Source organism: Prionailurus viverrinus, chromosome X (genome assembly GCF_022837055.1).
Source record: "Prionailurus viverrinus isolate Anna chromosome X, UM_Priviv_1.0, whole genome shotgun sequence".
Taxonomy (NCBI): domain Eukaryota; kingdom Metazoa; phylum Chordata; class Mammalia; order Carnivora; family Felidae; genus Prionailurus; species Prionailurus viverrinus.
The window spans coordinates 3,447,409-3,463,096 of NC_062579.1; the positions used below are offsets into that span (position 1 = coordinate 3,447,409).

At 45.6% G+C, this 15,688-nt stretch overlaps 1 protein-coding gene across 2 annotated transcripts in view; it reads left to right on the forward strand.

Moving 5' to 3' along the window:
* The window catches only part of TBL1X (transducin beta like 1 X-linked), a 234,053-nt gene that overhangs the window by 159,826 nt on the left and 58,539 nt on the right, over window positions 1-15,688 (forward strand). For both annotated transcript variants that reach the window (XM_047843777.1, XM_047843778.1), the window contains one exon: window positions 3,558-3,646. The gene's annotated coding sequence lies outside the window, so the exon portion shown is untranslated. The remainder of the gene's footprint in view (window positions 1-3,557; window positions 3,647-15,688) is intronic.

Sequence of the window (15,688 nt, forward strand, 5' to 3'; positions counted from 1 at the left end):
GCATGCTTTTATTCAGTATTACGTGCCTGGGTCCGTACAAAGTCTCAGTATTAAATCTGCGAAGTCACCTGGGCAACCATTGTCAACCCAAGTGGCCCTTGATGGATCTGCCCAGGAATGTGAGCAGGTCTGAAGTCAGAACTTGGGTGCTAAAGCTGGGGGGGGGGGGGGGGGGGGAGGTGGGGGAGGGGCGGCGGCAAAACAAAACAAATCCGGTTTCTCTGATGCCTGGCACTTCGAGAAGATCCTGAACAGGAGAGTAATGTGCTTTGCTCCGAGCAGAGAAATAGTGACTTACTCTTTGTCGCGGTGTTTGCCGTGCAGAGCCATTTACCAGCTGTAGCTGTCGTGCTGGCGGGGGCCCGGGCTCCCTCCTGCACCCTGCTCCCCATGCAGACCTCCCTGCCTGTCCCCGGCTAGCGGTCGGCTCCCGTCCCCAGGCCCCTGCTTGCTGAACTCCTTCCCTCTGCTCGTCCTGTTGGCCTCTGTCAGTCCTGGAGAGGATGCGGCTCCAACAAAGGAGGAAGAAGGCAAAATGCTATAGGACAATTCCCCTCCCCGGTATACATCCGAAGGGATGGAAAACAGGGCCTCAAACACTTGGCGCGCGAATGTGCATAGCGACACCGTTCACAGAAGCCAAAATGCCCTTGAACTGATGGACGGATGAACAAGATGAAGTTCATCCATACAGTAGAATCTGTTCAGCCACAGAAAGGAATGAGGTCCCAGGGCAGGCTGCATCATGGCCGAACCTTGAAAACACGATGCTGAGTGAAAGATGCCCGACACAGAGGTATTGTTTCTTCCATTTATGTGAAATGCTCAGAATAGGCAAAGCCAGAGAGACAGAGGGTAGGCTGGAGGTTGCCAGAGCCGGGAGAGGGTGTGAGGAGAAGAGGGACTGCTTAATGAGTACAAGGTTTCCTTTTGGAGCCACGGAAATGTTTTGGGACTTGACAGAGTGGATGTTTGTGCAACACTGTCAATGTCTTGAGGCTCTGTACCTCCTACGTGGACGGACTGCCAGGATGTGTCTACCCCATGCCTTGCCAAGAGCTGAGGAGCAACCAGAAAATCGTGCAGTCCTCTTCGCGTTTCTTGTTACCTTGTGTGTTGCAATGGTTAAAATGATTGGCATTTCACACACAGGCTTTGCAGGACGTGAACCTTTTTTGCCATTGGTGATTATTGGTAATGGTTCCGTTTGGGTAACAATAATGGGAAAATCAGTTATGATTAGGTATTAGAAGATCGGCTTTATCATCTTAATTTGTTGTTTCTATCAATAAACTAATTAATTTTGACATGTTGCATAAGCAGAAGAATGTTATCAACCAGTCATATTTTCCCTTTTTTGTGTGTTTGTAACACACAGATGATGTTAATTACACTTACTGAGTCTAACAACATATATAAAAGATAATCTTCAATTCCAAGACACTAATTTGTGAGTTACCATCTGTTTTGGACCAAAGAATAAGAATTTGATTCTAAAGGTTTTTCTGAACAGCTTGTAATAAGAGCTGTTTATATATTAATTACTTATTGAATTATTACGGATTTTAGCGTTTTAATTCCCGAGCAATTTGGGGCTTATTGTGGTGACATCTGCTCATATTTTGATACTTTGTGGTATTTAGCAGTTTCATCATAAGGCTATTTTTTTCCCCCTGTGGTAATTTTCAACTCAATCCCTAAACTAATAATTTGGTTTCTGCTTCAGGTACTATAAGGAATATTGTCCTGTTTTATTTCTACTACAGAAGTGTTTTCAGAACGAAATGTATTTGTATCTTATAAGCAGAATCAATATCCCTTTATGCCTGCTTCACTCTGGTGAATAATTCCTATTCAGAGAGTTGTAAGGGGATTTTATTTGAATCTCTCTTCTTCAGTGGTAGGTTTTTTGTTTAGTTTAGTTTTTGAGAGGGGGAGTGTGTGAGCAGGGGAGGGGCAGGGGGGGAGGGAGAGAGAGAATCTTAAGTAGGGTCCACACTCAGTGCAGTCTGACACAGGGTTTGATCTCCCTGCCATGAGATCATGACCTGAGCCGAAATCAAGAGTTGGATGCTCAACCGACTGAGCCACCCAGGCGCCCCCTGTGGTAGGTTTTTTAAAATTGCCCTCATTATTACTTTTATCTTACATATCCTTATGACTTTTTTTAAATGTACTGTAATGAAACTTAACGGCCTGTGAACCTACCTATAAAATCGTTTTAGCCTCCTTTCTTTGAACAGCGTAGCTATAAACGTGACTCAGTGGGACTAATTTCCTTGAATTTCCTTAAAACATTTTACAAGGCTCTGCATTCACTAATAAGAAACCCCATTACTCATAGCTTCACTTGTGGAATTGAATTATATTAACCCTGGTACCTTTTTATTATCACTTAAGGTGATTGAACAGGAATTTAGAGAAAATAGCGGGCAGCTAATTTCCTTAGATTTTGAGCTTATAGACTGTAGTAGGTAATTTAAACGTAGGAGGCTGGATCCATTCACAACCAAAGAAATTTCATGAGGAAGAAGGTAAGTACTGTTCCGTAAATTCTGGTTGACTGTGTAGTGTTTATATTGACTGAAAAGTACAAACAAGATTTTGATACGAAGTCCCCTTATGAGCTGTACATCTGGCTTCTTGAGAATCGTGAATGGTGGCATTCGGGTGGAATTGAAATGTATGGAAACAGTAATGGATACATCGAGACGCTTTGAGTCCATATGCTTTTCTTTTGCTTTACTTTAGGGAAGCCAAAGGGAAAAAAAGATTCTTTTTTTGTTTTTTAATTTTTTTAATGTTTATGAGAGAGAGAGAGAGTTAGTGAGCGCACGAGTGAGCATGAGCGGGTGAGGGACAGAGAGAGGAGGAGACCGAGAAAGCAGGCTTCGGGCTCTGAGCCGTCCGAACAGAGCCCGACGCGGAGCTCGAACCCACGAACCACAAGATCATGACCCGAGCCAAAGTCAGATGCTTAACCGACTGAGCCACCGAGGCACCCCAGGGAAAAAAGAGATTGTAATGTTACTCCTGTGTGTTGATGAGCACAGTATACCGGAGGGTGTATCCCATGGACATGCGTGCGAGACCGTTACAAACGTCAGTGTGAACAGTGTCTATAAAGTTTCCTTAAATCGTGTTTTCTTCTCTTAGAGGTGTGTACGGTTTAGTTTCCTGGTTGCATATGACACAGTTCCTAAAACAAAGGTATTTCAGACAGGCATTGATTATCATTAAAGGAGAGCAGTAGCACTGTCTGAACCAAAACTGATTATTTCCTTAGAGACTTTCCTTCCAGGATTTCTACAAGTTCAGTACCGACTGGCCATTCTCCTTCCCCTCTTTCACTTTGCAGGTAAAACTGCATAGTCTGTGTTAAAGTGGAAGATGGAGATTATAACGTCATAAAATGTGTTTCGTTTGAGCTGAGATTTAAAAGGAAAACAATGTCACCGATTTGAAAAAGAAAACAAAGAAGAAGTAGGAGAGGCCAGAGGTGAATCATTCCCAAAGAATTTTAACTTTTTTCTTCAAATCTTCTCGTTTCTCCCCAGGCAGGTCCCGGCGGCCAGTTGGCAGTTTATCTGATCGGATGCTGGGGAGCTCACTGGTCCCGAGGTCTACACATGAAGTCACCGTAAAGGTGAGCAACCCACATGCTGTTGGGTCTTTGTCCTTTCACCTGAAGCCCCTTGGAGAAGTGGAAGGTGCCAGAACTGGACACTGTCTGTTTTAAAGTGGCAGGTTTTCAAGTTGCAGGGGCTCCTCCTTGCTGACATTGAAGTCAGTAGATGGAACACCACGAAACCGTTGCAGGCTATATGGTTAATTCTAAATGATGAATTCGCCTTTTATTGCCTTCAATGAATTTTGGATACTGAACCAGCTCTTCTAAACTTTTCTGGGTCTTACCAGGAGAGCATGACACCTTCTAAGACCAGTGTCAGCATTGTGAATTAAAATTAAGCCAAGAGATTCATTATAATCAGGCACATGGGTATACGTTTTTGTCTTCCTGTATCTTAATTTTGTGCTTTATTGGTTTATTTTTTTAAGATTTTTTATTTTTATTTATTAAAAATTTTTTAATGTTTATTTATTTTGGGGGGGTGGGGGGCAGAGAGAAAGGGAGATACAGGATCCGAAGCAGGGTGCAGGCTCTGAGCTGTCAGCACAGAGCCCGGCGAGGGGCTCAAACACGTTAACCTTGAGGTCATGACCTGAGCCGAAGTCAGACACTTAACTGACTGAGCCACCCAGGCGCCCCTGATTTTATTTTTTTTTTAAGTAATTTCTCTACCCAACGTGGGGCTCACATTTACAGTCCTGAGATCGAGAGTCCCGTGCTCTACTGACTGAGCCAGCCAAGCGCCCCTGGACGTTATTAGTTTCTTAATGTAATTTGTTTGTATCTGCAAATTGACTAGCTGGTTAACCTTGAAACTTATTAGAACAACATGGGGTTATTACTTACATATCTAGGAGATGATAAAATTTCTAGAAGAGCAAATCAAACAGACGCCAAGAGTTGAAGCCCATATGCCAAACTAAACCTGATGGCCAGTTCTACAAAAGCTGTCATTGTTTGGTAGGTGGGATTTTAGGGTTTGATTTTATTATTTACTTTTTGGTGTTTCCTGTATTATTTACTTTTTATATTTACAATTTTGTCTTTCTCTAATTATTCTTCGTAAAAATAATAAAACCCACAGAACCTTTACAATCTTAAATACATAAAGATGGAAATTTGGGCAAGACTTTTGCTTATTGCTTTAAAAAAAAACTCAGTTGGAACTAAAGTGATAGTCCTAGATTTAACTGAAGAATTTTATTGAGGTATTTTTTTGTTTAAAACCAAGTAATGCAAAACTGTTTAACAAAGTAAACATGTAAGAATCTTTAAAAAAATTTTTTTTTTCAAAAAAAATTTTTTTTTTAACGTTTTTATTTATTTTTGGGACAGAGAGAGACAGAGCATGAACGGGGGAGGGGCAGAGAGAGAGGGAGACACAGAATCGGAAACAGGCTCCAGGCTCCGAGCCATCAGCCCAGAGCCTGACGCGGGGCTCGAACTCACGGACCGCGAGATCGTGACCTGGCTGAAGTCGGACGCTTAACCGACTGCGCCACCCAGGCGCCCCTAAAAAATTTTTTTAATATACTTTTTTAAATGTTTATTTTTGAGAGAGAGGGAGCACATGTGCACACGAGTAGGGGAGGGGCAGAGAGAGATGGGGACAGAGGATCTGAAGTGGGCCCTGTGCTTTCATTCAGCACATAGCCCGACGTGGGGCTTGAACTCACCATCCATGGGATCATGACGTGAGCCAAAGTAGGACGTTTAGCCACCTGAGCCACCCAGGAGTCTCTAAATGTATAAGAATCTTGATATTTTACTCAAATATTTGAAAATTATTGTTTGCTAATGAGAACGTAAATTCGTAGGGGCACCTGGATGGCCCAGTCAGTTAAGCGTCCGACTCTTGGTTTCAGCTCAGGTCACGATCTCACGGTTCATGAGTTTGAGCCCCATATGAGGCTCTGCACTGACGGTGTGGAGCCTGCTTGGGATTCTCTCTCCCTCTCTCTGTCCTTCTCCCACTTGTATGTGCGCGTGCTCTCTCAAAATAAACAAAAATTTGTAAAATGTTAATTAAGTTGAGCTTGTGATTGGCTTTAACCTAATATATTTTCAGGGTTCATCCATGTTGCAGCATGAATCTTTCTTATGGCTGAAGAATATTCCATCGTAGGGTTATACCACGTCTTTGTTGATCCATCAGTTGGTGGACATTTGAGTTGCATTTCCCTTTCAGTTACGAATAATGCTGCTCTGAACGTTTGGGTACAAGTTTTTGTGCCGACGTCTGTCTCCATTTCTCTTGGGTATATATCAGAGAGGAGAATTGCTAGGTTGTATGGTAACTGTGTTTAGAATTGTGGTGAACTGCCAGGCTTTTCCATGAGTATTTTTTGAAATGTAGTTGAATCATCTTCTAAATGTCAGAGAAGCTGGGAGAGGTCTGCTGGTCATCAGTGTTTTGACTGGGATTTAACTCCGTACTTAGGGAACACAAGGTTCCATTGAATGGAGCATACATTGAATTCCTACTGTGTATGATGCACTGTTTTTGAGCTTTATAGATGACTTTGGGTTTTGGGTTTTTTGTTTTGGTGTGTTTTGTGTGTTTTTTTGGTAGCCTTTGATAATTCATTGGGAAGTTTGTAAGATGCGCATGGTCATTTGGGATGATTGCGAGGAAAGGCACTCTGTTGAGTACTGACCACAGTACCTATCGTGCATGAGTAAGATTGGGAATCATCTGTGAATCACATCCCCTTTCTGTGTGTTGGGTGCTGTGTGTCAGAAAGCGACAACTAATCATAAGCTCCCTTAGATTTACTTAATTTCTACACGTGTGCTCCTTTGAAAGCCATTCACAGCTGACCGTGGCAATGGTGTTTCCTGCTCTTACTTTTAATATTTTAATTTTTTAAACTTTTTTATTTTTGAGGGGGGGTGGGGGCAGACAGAAAGGGAGACACAGAATCCGAAGCAGGCTCCAGGCTCTGGACGCTGAAGGGAAGGAGCCACCCAGGTGCCCCACCTGCTGTCACTTTGAAAGCGGTTGGTTTGTTCATGAGAGCGTCCACAGTTGGGGGCATCACCTCCGCTTAGCAGACAGGTAGCTTTCGAGCTGGGAACAGACAAGGCGGTTGTCATCTTCGGTGGAGCAGGGAAACGGGGAGCAGGGGCAGCATTTTCTGTCAGGGACGAGAATAAATAGTTTAGGCTTTGAGGGCCGGCCAGTCTCTGTCACAGCCACTCAGCTGTGCTCTTGTGTACAAGGAGCTATCGATCACCCGTAAATGAGTGAACGTGGCTGAGTGCCAATAAAACTTTATTTATGGACCCTGGAATTTGAATGTCCTCTCAATTTCATGGGTCATAAAATATGATTCTTTTGATTTCCTTTTCAACCATTTAGAAACGTAAAACCTCTTCGTAGCTCGCAGGCCCCACGAGGGGAAGCAGCAGGTGGGGTGTGGCCCGCGGGCCGCAGTCGGCTGACTGGCGCCTGGAGGAACGCACGTGTTTTATTTCTCCCTCTTCTGACTTGTGCGTTTTGAACTGGAGTAATCTGGAAGTGCGGTTCTGGAGGGCCCATGACCGGGTTCAGACAGACGCCAAGCTGTGGTCACTTAGCAGAGGCGCTGCCCGTGTTCAGGGAGCGAAGACTTTTAGGAATTTGGGGGCCTTCCTGCCAACGAGAAGTGGCCCTAACCGGAAGGTTCTCAGTCAGAGGCAGCTCCTCACCCCTCCCCGGGGCGGTAGGGAGCGGGGAGGACACTTGGCCACACGTGGACACATTTTTCAGGGGGAGGGCGCTACTGGCATCTAGTGGGCAGAGGCCAGGGATGCTGCTGGGCCTCCGACGGTGCTCAGGAGAGCCCCCACCGCAGAGACTTCGTTGGTCCCAAATGTCAGTAGTACCGAGATTTGCCACGCCCACTCACTATTCCTGTCAGTGCTTTATTTTGAATTTTAAATCTTACCAGCCTGTTTTTTTTTTAATGTTTATTTATTTATTTTTGAGAGAGAAAGAGAGCGAGAGAGAGAACGAGCAGGGGAGAGGCAGAGAGAGAGGGAGACACAGAATCCGAGGCAAGGCTCCAGGCTCCGAGCTGTCAGCACAGAGCGCGACACAGGGCTCGAACTCACGAACCGTGAGATCATGAGCCAAAGTTGGATGCTTAACCAACTGAGCCACCCAGGCACCCCTAAAATTTTTCTTTTTTATTTATTTTTTAAGTGTTTTTATTAATTTTGAGACAGAGACAGAGCATGAGCAGGGGAGGGGCAGAGAGAGAGAGAGAGGGAGACACAGAATCCAAAACAGGCTCCAGGCTGTGAGCTGTCAGCACAGAGCCCGACACGGGGCTCAAACCCACAAACCATGAGATCATGACCTGAGCCGAAGTCAGACGCTTAACTGACTGAGCCACACAGGTGCCCCTAAATCTTACCAGCCTTGTGGCTGTGAAAATGTAAGTTGCAGAGCATTTGATGATAAAAATTTAGTTCTACATTTGCCGACATAAATAGGAGGATCATTGCATTCTCATCTAATGCTTAGAGTCATAATATTTTAAGTGTTTTATTTTATTATATTTTTGTTCTTCATTTAAACTGAAACGTGAAAAGATGCTGTTATATGACGACTTAGGAGTTCTACACCATGTGAATGGGTGAGGCATTGCCTGCTTTTATATTTATAGAGAAAGCCACGGGGTTTATTTTTCAAAACTCCAGAGGCCATGTTATATGAGCCCATGACTCCCTAACACAGGAAAGGGAATTCTAAAGGCCAAAATAAATCCTGTGTAAGTGGGTGAAAATCAGAGTGTGTTAGAGATCGCATAGCCAGCCTGTATGTCTTCCTAAAATCTGTTGGAGGGCCTAGTGTACATTGTAGAGAAGCGGTTTCCAACTTCTCAGTCTTGAAGATAATTAAATTTGTAAATCGATGTACAGATTAATTGGAAGTGTCGGCTTAAACCAAAGTCATTAGAAAAAGAGTACTGTTATGTCTCCAAGGCAGTCTGCTTGGAAATCTTGGGTGCATGAGCTTGCATTTTAGTCTGGAGAGGGGGGGAAGAATAGAAAAGGGAGATTGTACATTGTCTGGTCTTGGGACGCACACCGTCACAGCGAGAAGCAGCAGTGGTTTGCTGTTACTAGATTGGGCACTTTTAGGAAGACTTCCTCCTGGACAGGCAGAGAGAGATGTGTAAGCAAATACAGTGGCAAGTGCACAGAGTTTGAGAGAGGACTCCGTGGCCACTTGGGAGGCACACAGATGGTTTTGGAGGTAACCCCGAGGACCAAGGACTGGACGCCTTTCCTGTCACGTCAGCATCTGCCTTTGACGTGCACTTGAAGGCCCCGGCAAGCCATTAATTAACCCAGAAGGGCGGCTAAGCACAGAAAGGACCCTTTCTGAATGCCTCACCCGGGGATGTTTTTTATTCCGTGAAGAGCAGCATTATGTTTCTACGAAGAGAGCCCCTCCTCTCTGTCCTCCCCACCCTGAAGCCTCATTTCCTTCTTAGAAGCGCGGGAGTCTTTCTCATGCAGATTATTTCTGGAGACTCTGTGCCAGGTTTTAATTACATTTTAATGAATGTGAAAACAGTTCATGTGCATAGGAGAAAATTTGGAAAATACAAAAAGCGCACATAGGGAGATAAATCTAGCAAAATTCCACCCCCAGGACTAGATGTGAGACTCTTTTGGAGGGTTCTCTTCCGTGTGTGTGTGGGCGCGTGCGTGCGCACGTGTGTATACAAAACAAAATTTATCATCGTGTGCATTTGAAACCTGCTTTTTTTGTATCTAACTCTGCATCATGGATGTTTTCCCCAGTCATGAAGTATATTCTTTTTCGGACTTCACCTCATTCCCCTGGTTTATTCCCGTATTTAAATGGTAGTATTGTTGGTCGTAACTCTGGTAATAAAATAAGTTGTTTGATTTGATGTATAGGTTTGGGCCATCTGAGTGCAAATAAGTAAATAACTGTGAGATGAGTGGAAAATCGTTTCTTTAGGTATCTTTTATTACTATGAAATAATATATACGTATACTCACTGGTAAACGATGGTAAGTCTAGAAAGAAAGCGGTCAAGATGAAACCACTGTTCATGTTTTCATGTATTCCCCCCCCCAACGTTTTCCATGTGTATATTTGCCTGTAATTGGGGTCAAACCGTAAATGCCGTAATTCATTGAACCCTCTTGTCATTGAACAGCGAAGTATTTCAACAGCTACACGTTGGCTTAATTACAGTCACGTGGGAGAAAGAAGTAATGCAAAGTGATAAGACCAGTCTGTTTCATCTCCAAAATAAGCTGGTCCCCAAGCAGGTTTTAGAAAAGGATTGTATGGGGGCGCCTGGGTGGCGCAGTCGGTTAAGCGTCCGACTTCAGCCAGGTCACGATCTCGCGGTCCGTGAGTTCGAGCCCCGCGTCAGGCTCTGGGCTGATGGCTCGGAGCCTGGAGCCTGTTTCCGATTCTGTGTCTCCCTCTCTCTCTGCGCCTCCCCCGTTCAGGCTCTGTCTCTCTCTGTCCCCAAAATAAATAAAAAACGTTGAAAAAAAATTAAAAAAAAAAAAGAAAAGGATTGTATGTAAATGTTAATACGTGCATTAAAAATTTGGGACACGTGGGTGGTGGGTCTGTCCGTGAAGCATCCGACTTTGGCTCAGGTCATGATTTCATGGTCCGTAAGTTCGAGCCCCATGTCAGGCTCGGTGCTGACAGCTCGGAGCCTGGAACCTGGTTCCGATTGTGTGTCTCCCTCTCTCTGCCCCTCTCCTGCTCGTGCTCTGTCTCTCTCCCTGAAAAATAAACAAACATGAAAAAAAAATTTTAACTAAAAAAAAATTTCCTCTTAAACTGACCACTGATTGTAAAATAAAAGTAAACCCAGTTCCCGTTTGAAGGGAGGAAGACGTCCTGGGGGAAGCAATCAGCAAGTTAGGACCCACTGTGTTGAAGCCAGTATGTCCACGAAGAGAGAAAGTGCCTTTTGGATGATGAGGTCATTGCCAACAGATTTTCTGGTGGCTCTGGCTCTTGGTCCTCAGGCTGCAGAGAGACAGGTCCCAGAGACCTGAGTCTTTTCCAGATTACTTGAACCCAATGGATTCTTCCAGCATCCACGCCAACAGGCTAATAGGGAACGAGAAATGAGACAAACTTTTCTTCCATCCCTGGAGAAAAAGGGCTGCTTTAAAAGATTTTAAGAGACTATTTCATAATGGGGCAGATTGTTAACAGAGAAACTTTCCCCTGTAATGGTATCAGATTAGGACCTAATTTCCTCCTTTAATGCCTGTGTGCTTTGCTCTCTATCTGGGGACAAGGCCAGCTCCCACATAGGTCCCTTGTGGTCATATCTTCAAGGTAATCAAGTGGCAGTTCCAACTTGATGTTTGGGGCAGCCCTCTCCCTGCTAAATAAAACGAAACCCTTAAACGATATTTCTCTTGCGGCTGAACTTTGAACTAATTTGGGAAGGGAGCCGTGGTGAATAGGAGTTTCTGCCACCTTGCAATCAAATCGCAAAATGAAGAAACTCGCCTTCGGTTTCTCGAAGGCTCTTCTGCCCAGATCGCTGCATGTGCTGGCATGCTTCCCTTCGCAGGCACCACAGACACGCCATGGGCCACACTCTTGGGTCTCCACCACCCCGCCTCCACCGCTCCGGTCTCCACCGCTCTGGTCTGGGAGCAGGTCAACCAGGGAGTGCTGGGGCCTTCCCCGTGCACTGAACAGCTCCGATCAGCCAGTTAAGGGGCCTCATGTCACAACTGGGTCAGGCAAGAAAGTAAACACAACTGCCCTAATTAAGAACCCCTCTGTTTGGGGGGTTATTTTTTGCTTTGTTTCTCCATGTGTTTGAGGCCAAGGAGCTGTCCCAGGGCCCCCAAAGCTTTCTTTTATTCTAGAACTGGAGCGGTTGGAGAGCATCCATGGGAGTTCTCAGAACTGGGGCTGGAAACAGATGCTGTTCCCGAACCGGTGAGGTGTTGAAAGTTGCCTTGTGTTGGGCGCTTGGGTGGTTCAGTCGGTTAAGCATCCGGCTTCGGCTCAGGTCATGATCTCACTGTTCGTGAGTTCAAGCCCCGCGTCGGGCTCTGTGCTGACAGCTCAGAGCCTGGAGGCTGCTTCTAGTTCTGTGTCTCCTCCTCTCTCTGCCCCTCCCCTGCTTACACTCTTTCTCAAAAATAAATAAAAACATGAAAAATATTAAGAAAGAAAGAAAAAAGAAAGAGAGAGAGAGAGAAAGAGAGGAAGGAAGAAAGAAGAGAAAGAAAGGAGAGAGAGAGAGAGAAAGAAAGAAAAGAAAGAAAGAAAGAAAGAAAGAAAGAAAGAGAAAAAAGAAAAGAAAAGAAAGAAAAGAAAGAAAGACAGTCATCTTGTATCTCCAACGCATCCATGTTAGGAAAGGAATACACACCGTGAGGCCTCTGTGCATCGTGCTTTCTTCAACGGGTTTTAGAAGTTCCGCTTGTGGGTTTGGAGATCACCGATTAACTGTTCCCAGGAGAGCAGCTCTGAGTCCATTTAGTGAGGGTGGGGTGTCCTGCCGATCCCTCCAGAAGGCCCGTTTTGGTCGCTCTTTGGGGATGCGCACAGTCAGCTGGATGGGAGGACGAGCTGCCACATCCTGGATCTCTACTGTGCAGGAGGCCCCGCTCTGAGAATTTACAGAAAAGCGTTTAACCCTCGCGGCCTCTTCCAGGCATAGGGGCTATTGCTATCCTCAGTTTGGAGATGAGAAACGGAGTCCTGTGACCTGGCCGCCAACCTGGAGCTGGAAAGCGATGGCATTATGATTAGAAATTGGAGTTTCTGGCTCTTAGCCACCGGGCGCCCTGATTCCTGCATGAATCCCATGCTTTGACCCTGACTTTATTGCAGCCAGCACAGACCTCATGCGCCCGCTAAAAGTGTTCTTCCAGAGTGGAGAGAGGACATAGGCCGGCTTCTACCCGACACAATAGACATCGATGGCGTTTCATAGACACCAGCTCATCACAGATGGTGGTCTTCCCACGCTGGGTCTAGGGGAGCATTTGGTATATCATAAAAGGTCAAAATCGTTCTTGTACAGCAGCCCCCTCAGGCATGCGTGCATGCGTGCATACACGTGCACACACACACACACACACACACACACACACACGGCTCCTGTGCAGCTTTTCTCTTCCTATTCCCATGTTTCTCCCCCGACCTCATCTTCATCAACAGGAATTGTGTTTCCCCTCTGCCAGACCTTCCCTTCTCAGAAGTTGGAGGCCGTCCATAATACTTTCGGGGGCTTAACTATTGGAGCCCTTCGTTGTTTGCGTAGATGTCTTACTAAATAGCTTAAAGACAGGTTGTGTGTGAATTTGTTTAATCCCTAGTGTTTCTAAACACCATACCTTGAATATGGTAGACACCCAGAACTTACACCCTCTTACACCATCTCCTTACACACAGAAAATGCCGGGCAGACCATTTGGGCGCGTTGTTATTTGCAGCGGGATTTCGGTAAGTTCCGGTATAGGATCCAGTCATGCTTGTGTGACGTGAGCTGCTGCTTTGCAGTGTGAAGGCTTCCCGGCCTCTTCGCAGACTTTTCTTTCCCAGGAGGAGCACGTAGGAAACAACACACAGTGCTGACAGTTGAATAAAGTGCACAGCAAGCGTTAGGGCCGAGATGTGATTCGCGATGTCACGAGGCCTCCGGAGACCGTTCAGCCCCGCCCCACCCCCGTGTGAAATGTGCCTTTACCTGCGTTCTCGCTTCAGATGTCTGAGTGTTGGATGGAGGGAGCCAGGGCGAGGTGAAGTCGGGGGGCTCGTTCATTGCGGGATTGTTATTTCGGCAGAAGTACGAGTGGCGGGAAAGGCCTTGAAAACTGGCACCCGTGGGCCACGCTGAATTGGCCCGGTGAGTGTGGAGCCCACAGCCTCCTCTGAGGGGCATGAGCATCCACGTGTATCAGTCCTTCTGGAAAGCGGACGCGACGGGGTCACGAGGACCCACGAGAAATGACCTGCGGCCCCGGTGTGCTTTTCCTTCCCCTTAAAATCAAACTGGTGGTTTCAGACGGTTCCACTTTCGTGACCTTGAAGCATGTACGTTAAAAAGCTGGAGGAGTCCAGCTCACAAAGACAAACAGTGGACAGAAGAGTGGGTGCCAGGGACCAGGGGGAGGGGGAAATGTGGAGTGAGTGTTCAGTGGGGACAGAGTTCCGGTGTGGGAAGATGAGAAAGTTCTGGAGATGGATGGGGGGATGGTTGCTCAACAGCGTGAATGTACTCAGTGACAGTGAATTGTACATCGGAAGGTTATGATAGTAAATTATATGTGATGTATATTTTACCACATTAAAAACAGAAGAGCAAGAAATAGAGCTGAACCATTCGTGTAAATTGAATCTCTGTCGTCTGATACAGAGAACTCAGGCCGTCCTGTCCTTGAGTAGAAATTGTGGAAATGTAGAGCAGCTCATGTTAAGGAGTTCACAGCCTTGCCTTACAAATCTTTTCCATCCGCAAGAGCCATTTCACGTTTAAGCGAAGGCAGGAATGGGGGACTTGAGAAACGGTATCACTACCATTGAAACTCCTACTGCCTAAGCCATTGCTTATGACTGAGTTTCGTAAAGAACAGGACAAGGGCTCCTTCCTTCCGTCTTCACTTATGGATGGCCTCAGAAAATGGCACCTGGGAAGGCGGGTGACAGGAGAGGCAGAATGTCCTTGCTGACACTGAAATCAGAAGTTTGTGTTGGCGGGGGCATCTGGGTGACCCAGTTGGTTGAGCGTCCAACTTCGGCTCAGGTCATGTTGTCGCGGTTTGCGGTTTCGAGCCCTGCGTTAGGCTCTGCGCTGACAGCTCGGGGCCTGGAGCCTGCTTCGGATTCTGTGTCTCCCTCTCTCTGTGCTCCTCCCCCACTCATACTGTGTCTCTCTTTCTCTCTCAAAAATAAATAAACATTTTTAAGAAATAGAAAAAAAGGAAGAAACGTTGTGTTGGGAATGCATCCTTGTGTTCAGAGCCGGTGAACTTGAATACCTCTAGTACCTGAGCACTTTGTTATATGAAATTATACAACAGAACTTGGGGAGCGGGGGGAGATCCATCATTTTATTCTAACATCCATCTGTGAGATTTAGATCTTGTCTTGGAGAACAGAGGATAGGTAAGTTCTTTCCCACCCTTAATGAGTGGAAGTTGGTGAGGTTGGTCTAAAACAGTAACTTTTGGCCAATGAATCTCAGCCATTTGCCCCGTGGAGTCAAAAAAAGTGAAGTGAACCCTTCAAAACAACCCCCACTGCCTTCACATTCATTGCTTGGAGGGGTGGCAACTAAGCACCCAGTTAATTGTTGGTTTCTCTTGATTTCAGTGTAATCAGACCCATTGATGAGTTGAAGTGGACCGAATATTGCTGCTAGGTTTATGGTCAGTTCGGAGAGTGTTCTCATGTTTGTATTGAATAGTCTAAGAATATATATGTACATTTTACTGGTTACTGTAAATTCTTTTTTTTTAATTAGGTTTTAAAAGAGACATTTAATAGGGGCACCTGGTTGGCTCAGTTGGTTAAGTGTCTGACTTCAGCCTAGGTCATGATCTCGCTGTTCCTGAGTTTGAGCCCTGCATCAGGCTCTGTGCCGACAGCTCAGAGCCTGCTTCAGATTCTGTGTCTCCCTCTCTCTCTCTCTCTCTCTCTCTCTCTCTGCCCCTCCTGCATTTGCACTCTGTCTCTCTTTCTCAAAAATAAACATTAAAAAAAATTAAAGGAACAGTCATTTAATTTTTATACATTTATGTGTATGTGTGTGTATATATATACATATATATATATATATAGAGAGAGAGAGAGAGAGGGAGATATAGAAAGAAAGAGGGCCTGTGTGAGCAAGGGAGGGACAGAGGGAATCCCAAGCAGGCTCCACACCATCAGCACAGAGCCCACCACAGGGCTCGAACTCACAAACCGTGCGATCGTGACCTGAGCCGAAACCAAGAGTCGGCTGCCCAGCTGATGGAGCCACCCAGGCAGGCGCCCCAAAGAAACAATCATTGAAAAGCTAGTTAGGTGTTCAGTTGTGT